This window comes from Lycium barbarum, chromosome 4 (assembly GCF_019175385.1).
Source record: "Lycium barbarum isolate Lr01 chromosome 4, ASM1917538v2, whole genome shotgun sequence".
In the NCBI taxonomy this organism is placed as follows: domain Eukaryota; kingdom Viridiplantae; phylum Streptophyta; class Magnoliopsida; order Solanales; family Solanaceae; genus Lycium; species Lycium barbarum.
In genome coordinates, this window is record NC_083340.1 from 148380684 (window position 1) to 148391517 (window position 10834).

At 37.3% G+C, this 10834-nt stretch overlaps 1 pseudogene; it reads left to right on the plus strand.

Moving 5' to 3' along the window:
• Positions 1–590: 590 nt before the first annotated feature.
• LOC132637005 (probable cyclic nucleotide-gated ion channel 5) lies at positions 591–9137 on the plus strand (annotated as a pseudogene).
• The last annotated feature ends 1697 nt before the right edge of the window (positions 9138–10834 follow it).

The following is a 10834-nucleotide window of genomic DNA, read 5'->3' on the forward strand; positions in this document are numbered from 1 at the left end:
TCTATCTTTTTTTGACTTTTCTGACTAGTTAAATGAGTCTTGATTTGTTTGCTTGTTATGCTATCATCTGTTTTTGTTGTCTGATTGATGATATACAAATTTATAGTTGAAATGGTCAATAAACAGTCAATCTTTATTGGTTAAAACTTGTGTGGTTTGTGGCTTCTTATATCTTCACTTCCTGAGATTATTCGGTAAATTAGCAAACATAATTTTTTTTTTCCCTGTTCTTTTTTTTTTTTGAGTCTTGACTAGTTTGCTGGTTATGGTATAGTCTGTTTTTGTTGTCTGAATTATTTCTGTCAACTCATATACAAGTTTACAGTTGAGATGGTCAATAAAGAGTCAATCTTTATTGGTTAAAAATTTATGGCGTTTGTGCTTTCTGACTTGGAAATGAAAAAAGCTCATGTCATTCAAAGGGATGATGATATTGGAACGTAACTACTATGTAGTAATTGGTTTTTTCCGATTATCAGTTCCACGTACATGTTAATATTTCAGAAGCTATTTGGAGCATTTCTACATAAAAAAGGAGGGAAACATGGTTAGTGGGGTTTTGGGGGGGGGGGGGGGGTAGTGGGGTACATGTTAGAAAATTGGAACCACTTGTTCCAGTGGTGCTCTGACTATGTAGAATTCAGGTTTACATAATTGCCAAAACTAGCCGAGGCTAAATCCTAGGACTTGTGCAAAATCTAGTCTAAAAACGTTAGCTCACAACTTTCAAACTGTCCTCCAGTAGGAGTGAAGTTCTGATATATCAGCTAGCTTAAGGGATTGATCTCATGTAGCTTCTGCATCAACTGTAGAAATATACCGAGCAAGACATCTTGGGAAGATTCGGGAATTGTATCTTCTAGATTTCCCTCCTCGCTTTAACTCGGCCACAAGAGAGGATCTTCTAGGTAGATATGTTACAGAAAAGCTTTATTGAAAGGTCCGTTTTTAACTTGTGCATTGGTGGTTAAAAATGACAAATTAGAATCCTTTTAGCACCGTTGTCATTTTTGAAAGCACTTAAGACTTGCTTGAACAAGTAGGATCTGCAACTTTCAAAATTCAATTTATTCAAGTTGCCCTCTTCACTTTCCTGAACTTATTTTAACGTTTTTCTCTTCTCTTTCATGTAAGAAAAGAACATCAAAATTGTTATTGAAGTAGCTCAATATATGATGCTCCTTTCGTGGTTCCATTTTGGAAAATAGAGTTGCTTTATTGCAAGTATAGAAAGATGTAAAAATGGCAAGGCGCTTGCTCTAAGCAAGGAGAATTGATGACAATGTTTGTCTTTCGTGGCCAAATTTGAGTAAAGTTATAGATTGGACTTCAAATCTTCAACTTAGATTTTTTTGCTTTATTGCAGTTACTATATATGTATTTGTCTGTTCAAAATGTTTGATTGTGGTTCCACGTCCCAAGATCTGCGTGGGCAGCAAAAAAAGTTTGTGAGGTACTAAAACATCTTTTATTAATGTTATTAAACTTTTATTTCAGTCCACTTCTTTCCACATATAGTTTGGGGGTTATATGTTCTTATATTTTTGAGGTTGTTGGTCCTTAATGTGAAATCAAGGGTAAATTGATGAAACTGAGGTGCTTGATTTGTAATGTGAAATGGCAGTCGGAGCTGTGGGCTAAATACTATCTGTTGCGCAATGAGCTGTTGAAAATTCTGTGGTAAATCAATGCAATTTAAGTCTTTCCGGTAGATTACATCATACCCTCGCTGTCTTTGAAGATTTTTTTCGACACTCTTTTAGTTGGACTAGACATTTTTCTATTAGTTAACGATAACACATAAGATGTTAGGGGTTGTTTGGTTGTTGGTTAGAGTTATGCAGGTATTAATTATTTCGTCTTCGACCTTGCATAAAATAATACATAGATTACCTCATAACTTGTATATGTATTAGTTATGCGGGATTGTAAACTGGTAACCAAACACCATATTTGATGTGCTGAATTTTATACATAGCAGCTAAATACTACCAAACACAGTCTTAGTTATGCTAGTTTTAATACATGAATAATTACTTCTTAACCAGCAACCAAACAACCCCTTACTGTTTACCGTTTTAAGCAATTTATGGCTGATGGATAAGGAGGCTCGACGTGAACAATGTTATTATGGCCATTTGTTGAGTCACTGATGATTTCTCTTTGAGTATCTCTACCTTCCCTTTGGCAGCTAATACTGCTTCTTCACATTTTTTTTTAGGTTGGATTACTTGGACTGCGGACTAACGTCAGTGTCAGCATCATAGCAGTAAATAAATGTGGCTTCATCATGGAAGCTTTAAGACGCAATGGCCATGCAACTAGCAGCCCATCAAGGTCCTTTAAGAGAGGAATGAGAAAAGGATCTGAAGGACTCAAGTCTATTGGTCGAACACTCGGTTTTGGTGTCTCTAAGGCAGTATTTCCTGAAGATCTAAAAGTTTCAGAGAAGAAGATTTTTGATCCTCAAGACAAATTCCTTCTCTTGTGGAATAAACTGTTTGTTATATCATGCATTCTGGCCGTGTCTGTGGATCCACTGTTTTTCTACCTTCCAGTTTTCGATAACACCTCAAATTGCCTTCAGATTGATCGAAAGCTAGCTGTGATTGCCACAACGCTTCGTACCGTTGTTGATGCATTTTATCTTATTCACATGGCACTTCAGTTTCGTACAGCTTATATTGCACCATCATCTCGAGTTTTTGGAAGGGGTGAACTTGTGATAGATCCTGCACAGATTGCTAAAAGATACTTGCGATCCTATTTTATCATCGATCTTCTTGCTGTGGTTCCCTTGCCTCAGGTTTATAAAAAATGCTTTATATTTCTTTGGTGTCTCATTAAATGGCAACGTTATTTTCTTTAGTAAACTACCATGGCTCTTATAGTCATTGTCCTTATATGTACATATAATGGATCTATGCAGATTGTAGCTGGGAGATTCCTGCAGAGAGCGACGGGTTCTGATGTACTGGCTACCAAACAAGCTTTGCTCTATATCATTTTGCTTCAGTATATCCCCAGATTTGTCCGAGTTATACCCTTAACTTCGGAATTGAAAAGAACTACTGGTGTCTTCGCTGAAACTGCATGGGCTGGTGCTGCATCCTATTTGCTGCTATATATGCTTGCTAGTCACGTAAGCTACTTATTAAGTTGTCGAAGTGTTTGCTATCAGCTCTTCTGCTAAGATAACCTATTCATTGCGTTGTTTTAAAATGTTACCCTCTGTCCCAATTTATGTGACACACTGACACTCCTTCCTTTTTTGTCAATCCCAAAAGGAATGATACCTTTCTATATTTAGTAACAATATAATTTTATACTTCCCATTTTACCCTTAATGAGAATGATTTATAGCCACGAATATCTATGGCTTATTCCAAACTACAAGTTTCAAAAATCTTCCTTTCATTCTTACATCCCATACCCAGTCAAACACCTTCACATAAATTGGGACGGAGGGAATACTTATTTTGTATTTTTGTATCGGTTTATGAGGGAAAATCTTTGTTAATATGCAATCTGTGTAAATAGCATCTTCCTTGTCTTAAATGTAGCTAAAATCACATCTATAAAGTAAAATTAATTTGTAACTGAAGCAATTAATTCCAAATAGGTGGAAAACTTTTTAACAACTATATCTGCTGTATTGAATTAAAAGAAATGCAGCGTGCTATCTGTTGTCTGATTCAATTGCCGGAATACAGAGTTTGCTGTTTCATTTTCTAATTAGAATATATTGTTTACTTTTTCTACAAAGCATATGCAAATTAGATGTTCTTTCTGTAAGTTGGAATTTCGGATTGGTCAATCTTTACAAAACCATCGGCAAAGGTTATTTTGAGGTGGAATTTTGGACTCTTTACTGCCAATTGTTAATGTCTTCTTTAGATTATGAGCCAAACGAGCACATACTTGTTAATTGGTTAACATCCATCTAACTTGTTCACCCTTTTTACCTTTCACGTATTTGTTAAAGACTTAAATAAACAAATAAAAGTCCACTCTCTCTCTCTCATAGCTTAAGCTTTTAGATAAGATGTCACACATTTCAACATGGTATCAGAATAGGCAGAGGTCCTGGGTTCGAATCTCACCGCCACCATTATCAAAAAATTGCACGTGCTTGGCTCATGAAAAAGAATCAGGCCCGCACGTGAGAGGGCATGTTGAAGACATAATTAAACAACTAAAAGCTTGCTCTCTCTAACAGTTTAAGCTTTTAGATGCGATGGTCACACACTTTAACTGTGTTATTTCTATTATTTCTCAATACATTGTTGGGCTTCTCTTTGAGGTCTTAGGTTCACATGTATAACAATGCTCTTCTTTCTCCTTGAAACGAACTTCCTTACTTCCATTATTGTTGGTTCTTATCAGATAGTTGGCTCCTTTTGGTATTTGCTTTCTGTGGAACGCTATGATACATGCTGGGAAAGTGCTTGTAAACATAATAATACAACATGCAACACCGATTTCTTGTACTGTGGCAATCAAGACATGACAGGGTATAATGCTTGGAGCATTATCAGCGAATCAGTTTTAAATGAAGCATGCCCTTTTGGAGATGATGACAATCTACCATTTGATTTTGGAATTTTTAAGCAGGCTTTGTCATCTGGCATAGTTTTCTCGATGGAGTTTGTGACTAAATATTGCTACTGTTTGTGGTGGGGACTCCAGAACTTAAGGTGACTTTACTTTTACGCTCAGTTAACATTCTTCTGATCTCCTCACGTTATTCTCTCTTATCTTTCAGGGAAAACGCCTAGGGAATGAAAACAAGTCAAAAAATATAGTAGATTTTCCATCACATTACTGCTAAATTGTATTGTTGTTTGAAGTGTATATTTATGACTGAATACCTCATTGTAGTTTACCATGTGCTAAACTATATTTAGGTTAAACACTACCAAAAGATTATAGGGGAGTATGGGAGTTATAGGGGAGATATAAGACAAGTGACCCAGTACTTTAATCTAGTGGTAAGAGCGCAACTTGTGATGTGTGAATTAGGTGTATGTCACAGGTTCTAATCATACCGCAGAGAAAAACATGGTATTTAAGTGGAGAAGGGGGTAGGGATGGACGCATATCCATCAAGTTTCGAACTGTGCACCAATAGCCTTCAGATATTTTTTCGCTTATAGAAAAAAAAAAAAAGTCAAGTGCCTAATTCAATTGTTCCAGACTTCTAGTGTTATACTTTTTCTGGTTGAATATGAGGAGAGCAGGGAATTTCTTGCCAATCAGGCACTAGAATCTTATTATAATGATTATTACTACGGCACCTTTTTTTTTTTTTTGGGTTCATGTTGTCTCATGTTGAGCCGAGGGTCTTTCGGAAACAGCCGTCCTACCTTGGTAGGAGTCAGGTCTGCGTACACTCTACCCTCCCCAGACCCCGCGTTGTGGGATTTCACTGGGTTGTTGTCTATTAAAATAGGTTTGACGGAAGGGTAGTGTTTCCCTGTTCCCGAATCCGGACAGCCTATAATTAAATGTGAACGAGATTGTAGGGTTCTATGGGAGTTATAGTGTATGTAAGACAAGTACCTAAGTGAATGTTTTCCAGTGTTATATGCTTCTTTTTCTTCATATTGTCTGTTCACTAAGGTTATACTTATACCAATACTATTGGTAGGATTTTCTTTTACATTTGGCTTCCTTCCCAGAGGACTGAAGAAGAAGAAAAGAAGTGACTAGGCTAGAGTTCGGGAAACTAATTAAATGAATATTTACATTATTTTGCCTTTTAAATTCTATTGTACATTAATTGGTAATTGACCTTGGGTAAACTTGTAATAATGGCATTTCTATTTTTTGTGTTTTGCTTGTGCAGTACCCTTGGACAGGGACTTCAAACTAGCACATTTCCAGGGGAGTCTTTATTCTCAATTGCACTAGCAATATTCGGGCTCATTCTCTTTGCACTGTTGATCGGTAACATGCAGGTAATAACCGAATGTCAGTAATGTAGCTTCCGAACTGACATATCTTATAGACTTTTCTCGTCATTTTGTTGCTGAACAGAACATTGTGTAAAAACAGTGAGCAGAATGATCAATTGCACGTGGAGCTTAGTGTTAAGCTCAGAAAAGTGCAGATTATGTATGTGCGGGTTTCTGGCCCCACTTGACCAATGCAGGGATAGATAGAGCAAATTTGGCTCACCAAAGAATTTGATATGATACTTTGCGCTCGATGAAAATTGAGTACTTTAAGACATTTTACATTTAAGATAATGCACTTAGTGACTTCTATAGAGGTTTATGATCTTAAGCTATGCCTTTGTTACTGAAAAGTACCATAGTGGAGTACCATGTCGATATAGATCTTTGTTGGATACTTCTGGCATGACGTTTTTAAGTACTACGGACCTGGTTGGACATGAAATTTCTTTCCTTTTTTTCAATAAGAGAAATTTCTTAGCAGTGTTTGGTTATCATTGGATTGATATTTTGAATTGTTTCTTAAAATGAGTTTCAAGTTTGAAATTTTTGGTTTTGACCAGTTTTTCCAAGTGAAACTTTTTGCCACTCACAAAATTCCTACTGTTTTAAATTTAAATGCATGTCCAAACACTACAACTTCCATATACCCTTTTTCAACTTTTTTTCAAATATCACATTTTTTATGTCCAAACACTTATTGAGAGTTTTATACTTTGAGATGTTGCTGTTGTTTATTCTTCTTTTGGCTCCCATCTCTCATTTCTTCCAAAATGATACCAAAAAGAAAGTTTCTTTAGGGAAAGTAAGCTTTCAAGAAAAGAAATTCTGAACAAGACTCCAAGCCAAAGGATGGAATTTTCGGATTACTAGCACTATGATATCTGCCTAATGTACTCCTTTGGTTTCATCAAATCCGACTCTCATGAAAATTACATACAGCTTCAAATCTGTTGTTCAAGGTGTTTGTTTTTTTTATAATGATTTTCAATTTCTTTGAAGTGTTTCTGATAATGGCATTTGTATCCATGGGGATTTTGTATACTCAAGAGTTTGGTATTTTGCTATCACAGACATACCTTCAGTCTCTTACTATTCGGCTTGAAGAGATGAGAGTTAGAAGGCGCGACTCGGAACAGTGGATGCATCATCGATTGCTTCCACAAGATCTCCGAGAACGGGTTAGGGGCTATGATCAGTACAAGTGGCAAGAAACACGAGGAGTGGATGAAGAAAATATAGTTCAGAATTTGCCCAAGGATCTCAGGAGAGATATTAAGCGTCATCTTTGTCTCGCTCTAGTGAAGAGGGTAAGTAAATTATATGTTCCGCTTCTGTTATATTTGTTTCTCCCACCTTGAATCAACTTGTCTCATACTCCCTCTGTCCCAATTTATGTCAAGGTGTCTAAAATAAGCCATTGATATTGTGGGGCAATGAATCATCTCATTAAGAGTAAAACAGGAAGTTTAAAATTAAATTGTTACTAAATATAGAAAGGCGTCATTCTTTTTAGGACTGACTAAAAAGGAAAGAGTGTCACATAATTTGGGACAGAGAGAGTACTATGTTGCTTAGACCCTCTAAAAATGTCGTTGCACCTGTGTCTGGACCTCCAAAAATACATAGCTTTTGGAGGATCCGACACACACACTTGGCTTTATTTCTAAAGAATCCGAGCAACATGGGTCTCATAGTGGTCATGGTAGTACAGTTCTTCAATAATACGGAGGCCGCATCATGATAAATACATCCGTCCTTTCTATAGTAAGATCTCTAGGCATATGCTTTGCTCTCATACAAAAAAAATGATTATGATGCAGTATTCTTCTGGTCTTAATAGTGTCCTTTCTTTTATTTCATGTTATCCTAGTTTCTTGCTAGATTCCAATGGTACAATGGAGGTAATGAAAACGTTCCCTCCACAATCCAAGCATGCTTCTAAAGTGAGCATTAGAAGCATGGGCGGAGCTGGAGGGGCGATGAACCCCCTTTGAGGGAAAATTACACTGTATATACATAGTCAAAGTTATTTTTTATGTATATATAATAGATGTTTTCGGAAACAGCCGTCCTACCTTGGTAGGAGTAAGGTCTGCGTACACTCTACCCTCCCCAGACCCCACGTTGTGGGATTTCACTGGTTGGTTGTTGTTGTATTATATATAATAGATGTTGAATCCCTTTGACTTCTCTACGTGTTCACTTTTTCATCTTTTGAATCCCTTTAGTGAAAATTCTGGCTCCGCTACTGATTATACTCTTGCTTGTTAAGAGCTGTTACGGTATTGGCTTTTGCTTAGTGTTGTTTTTACTAATATACCTTTTATTGATTTTCAGGTCCCTCTATTTGCAAATATGGAGGAGAGATTGCTCGACGCAATTTGTGAGCGTCTAAAACCATGTTTGTACATCGAGAACACTTACCTTGTTCGAGAAGGAGATCCAGTGGACGAAATGCTCTTTGTCATACGAGGTCGCCTTGAGAGTGTGACAACCGATGGTGGCAGAAGCGGTTTTTTCAACCGCAGTTTGTTAAAAGAATCCGACTTTTGTGGAGAAGAACTTCTTACTTGGGCGCTAGACCCGAAATCAGGTTCTAACCTTCCGTCTTCTACTCGTACGGTGAAAGCTCTAACAGAAGTAGAGGCTTTTGCTCTAATCGCAGACGAGTTGAAATTCGTCGCTAGTCAGTTCAGAAAGCTTCATAGTCGACAAGTTCAACACACGTTTCGTTTCTACTCGCAACACTGGAGGACTTGGGCTGCTTGTTTTATCCAAGCAGCATGGAGGCGTTTCACGAAAAGGAAACTTATGGAACTTCAAAGGAAAGAAGAAGAAATAGCAGAAGCATTGGCGGGGGCCAGTAGCAACTCGGGTGGAGCTTCTTTTAGTATTGGCGCGACGTTCTTGGCATCGAGATTTGCAGCTAATGCTCTCCGAGGCGTTCACAGGAATCGAAATCTTAAGAGTGCTAGGGAGCTGATGAAGCTGCAAAAGCCTCCAGAGCCTGATTTTAGTGAATATACTGAGTGAATTTTGTATGCCTTTTGCTTGACTTGCTCAATCTTTTGAGCTTTGCATGGGCTTGATGTATAATTCATGTTTAGTCTTATTGCTACGTACTTCTGTAGTTTTAATTTTAATACACTGATTGTGTAAATAAACTTTTACGCTTTATCAGGTTGCCTAAAAGATAACTACAGGTAGCTGTCCGTAATAAGTGAAAGATAAGGCATTTAATCTACGGAAAAGGGTTAAATATACCTCTCGTTATACTTTGGGGTCAAATATACTCCTACCGTTTTACTTTGGGCACAAATATGTCCTTCGTTTTAACGGAGGACATGTGTCATCATATTATTGGCCTATTTTAAATATTTTCAAATTAATTAAAAAGTGAGGCAAAGTCCATCAATGACGCGGCCGTCACCACCTTCCACCGCCTCCATCACCACTGCCGCCGACGTCACCGGCGCTAGTCAAAAACATATTCACCACCGCCACGCTAACCTCCTCCGCCGCCACCTTCCGTCACCATCGCCGGCACTAGTTAACCATTTATGCTCTGGATATGCCGGCTGCCCTAACTGTGTACAATTTAGTACTTAATTACCAATTAGCTTATGTTATCGTTCTCCCTATATGAAAAGATCGGATAGTCATACTTTTAAGTATTGCAGGATATTTCTTGTCACGAGTACCATGAGGTTTTGCACAAGGATGGTGCCATAATGATAATCAAGGTTTGACAATAGAATAATTGTTTGAAATTAAAGAAGCATAGGAAAGTTCTTTACACATGCTGATAAGGAGCTTTGTTGTTAATGCAGGGTGTAATAGAGGAAGACAAATCCCACTTCAGGGATATATTAGAGTTGTCTTAGTTGTTTTGGCTTGGTGCTTTGCTTTCTCTACGGAAGGTGGAGGCGGAGGAGGGTGGCATGGTGGTGGTGAATATGTTTTTCACTAGCGCCGCCGGCTGAAGGTGGCGACGGTGAAGGTGGCGATGGCGGCGTTGATGGATCTTGCCTCAATTTTTCATTAATTTGAAAATAATTAAAATAGGCTAATAATATGATGACACGTGTCCTCTGTTAAATTAAAGGGTATATTTGTGCCCAAAGTATAATGGTAGGGGTATATTTGGCCCCAAAGTATAACGAGAGGTATCTTTAGCCCTTTTCTAATAGTTCAGGGGTATATTTGGCCCTTTTCCGTTTAATCTATTACTACTCCCTCCGTTCTTTATTTGTCTACTTTTCACTTTGCATGCCCCTTAAGAATTAATAAAGGAATTATATATTTTATCATACTATCTATATTAATTGGTGTACAGTCTCAATAGACATAGCAATTGATTTGAAAATGAATAATTAATGTTAAGAGTAAAATTAAAAAAGTAAGTTTGTCTTTCTCTTGGTATACTAAAGTGGACAAGTAAAAGTGAAAAATTTATTTTTAATATAGTGGACAAGTAAAAGTGAACTAAGGGAATACAAGTTAACTAATGATTGTACTGATGAATAAAATTTTCAATTTTGAAATCAGACCTGTTATTAACGTGGGTATACCATTTCCAGAGTGGGGTCCACAGTTCAAGTAAAGGGTCCACAGTTCAAGTAAAGGCCATGAAATAAATAGCTGAGTTAGCACAATTCACAAAATTACACCCAGAGTGTAAAAATTCTCCTTTTAAAAGTTTATTCTTTTGGTATTCACCCTGTATCCGTATTGGGGCGGATGATCCAGATTAGCGCCGGAAAATCTTACACTGGGGTAAAGGGCTCCCCATCAGAGGAGTCCTTTCTAAAATTAAACATCATTAGATTGTTGAATTAAAAATCCTAAAGCCATGGTAAGTGTTGTTCATCATT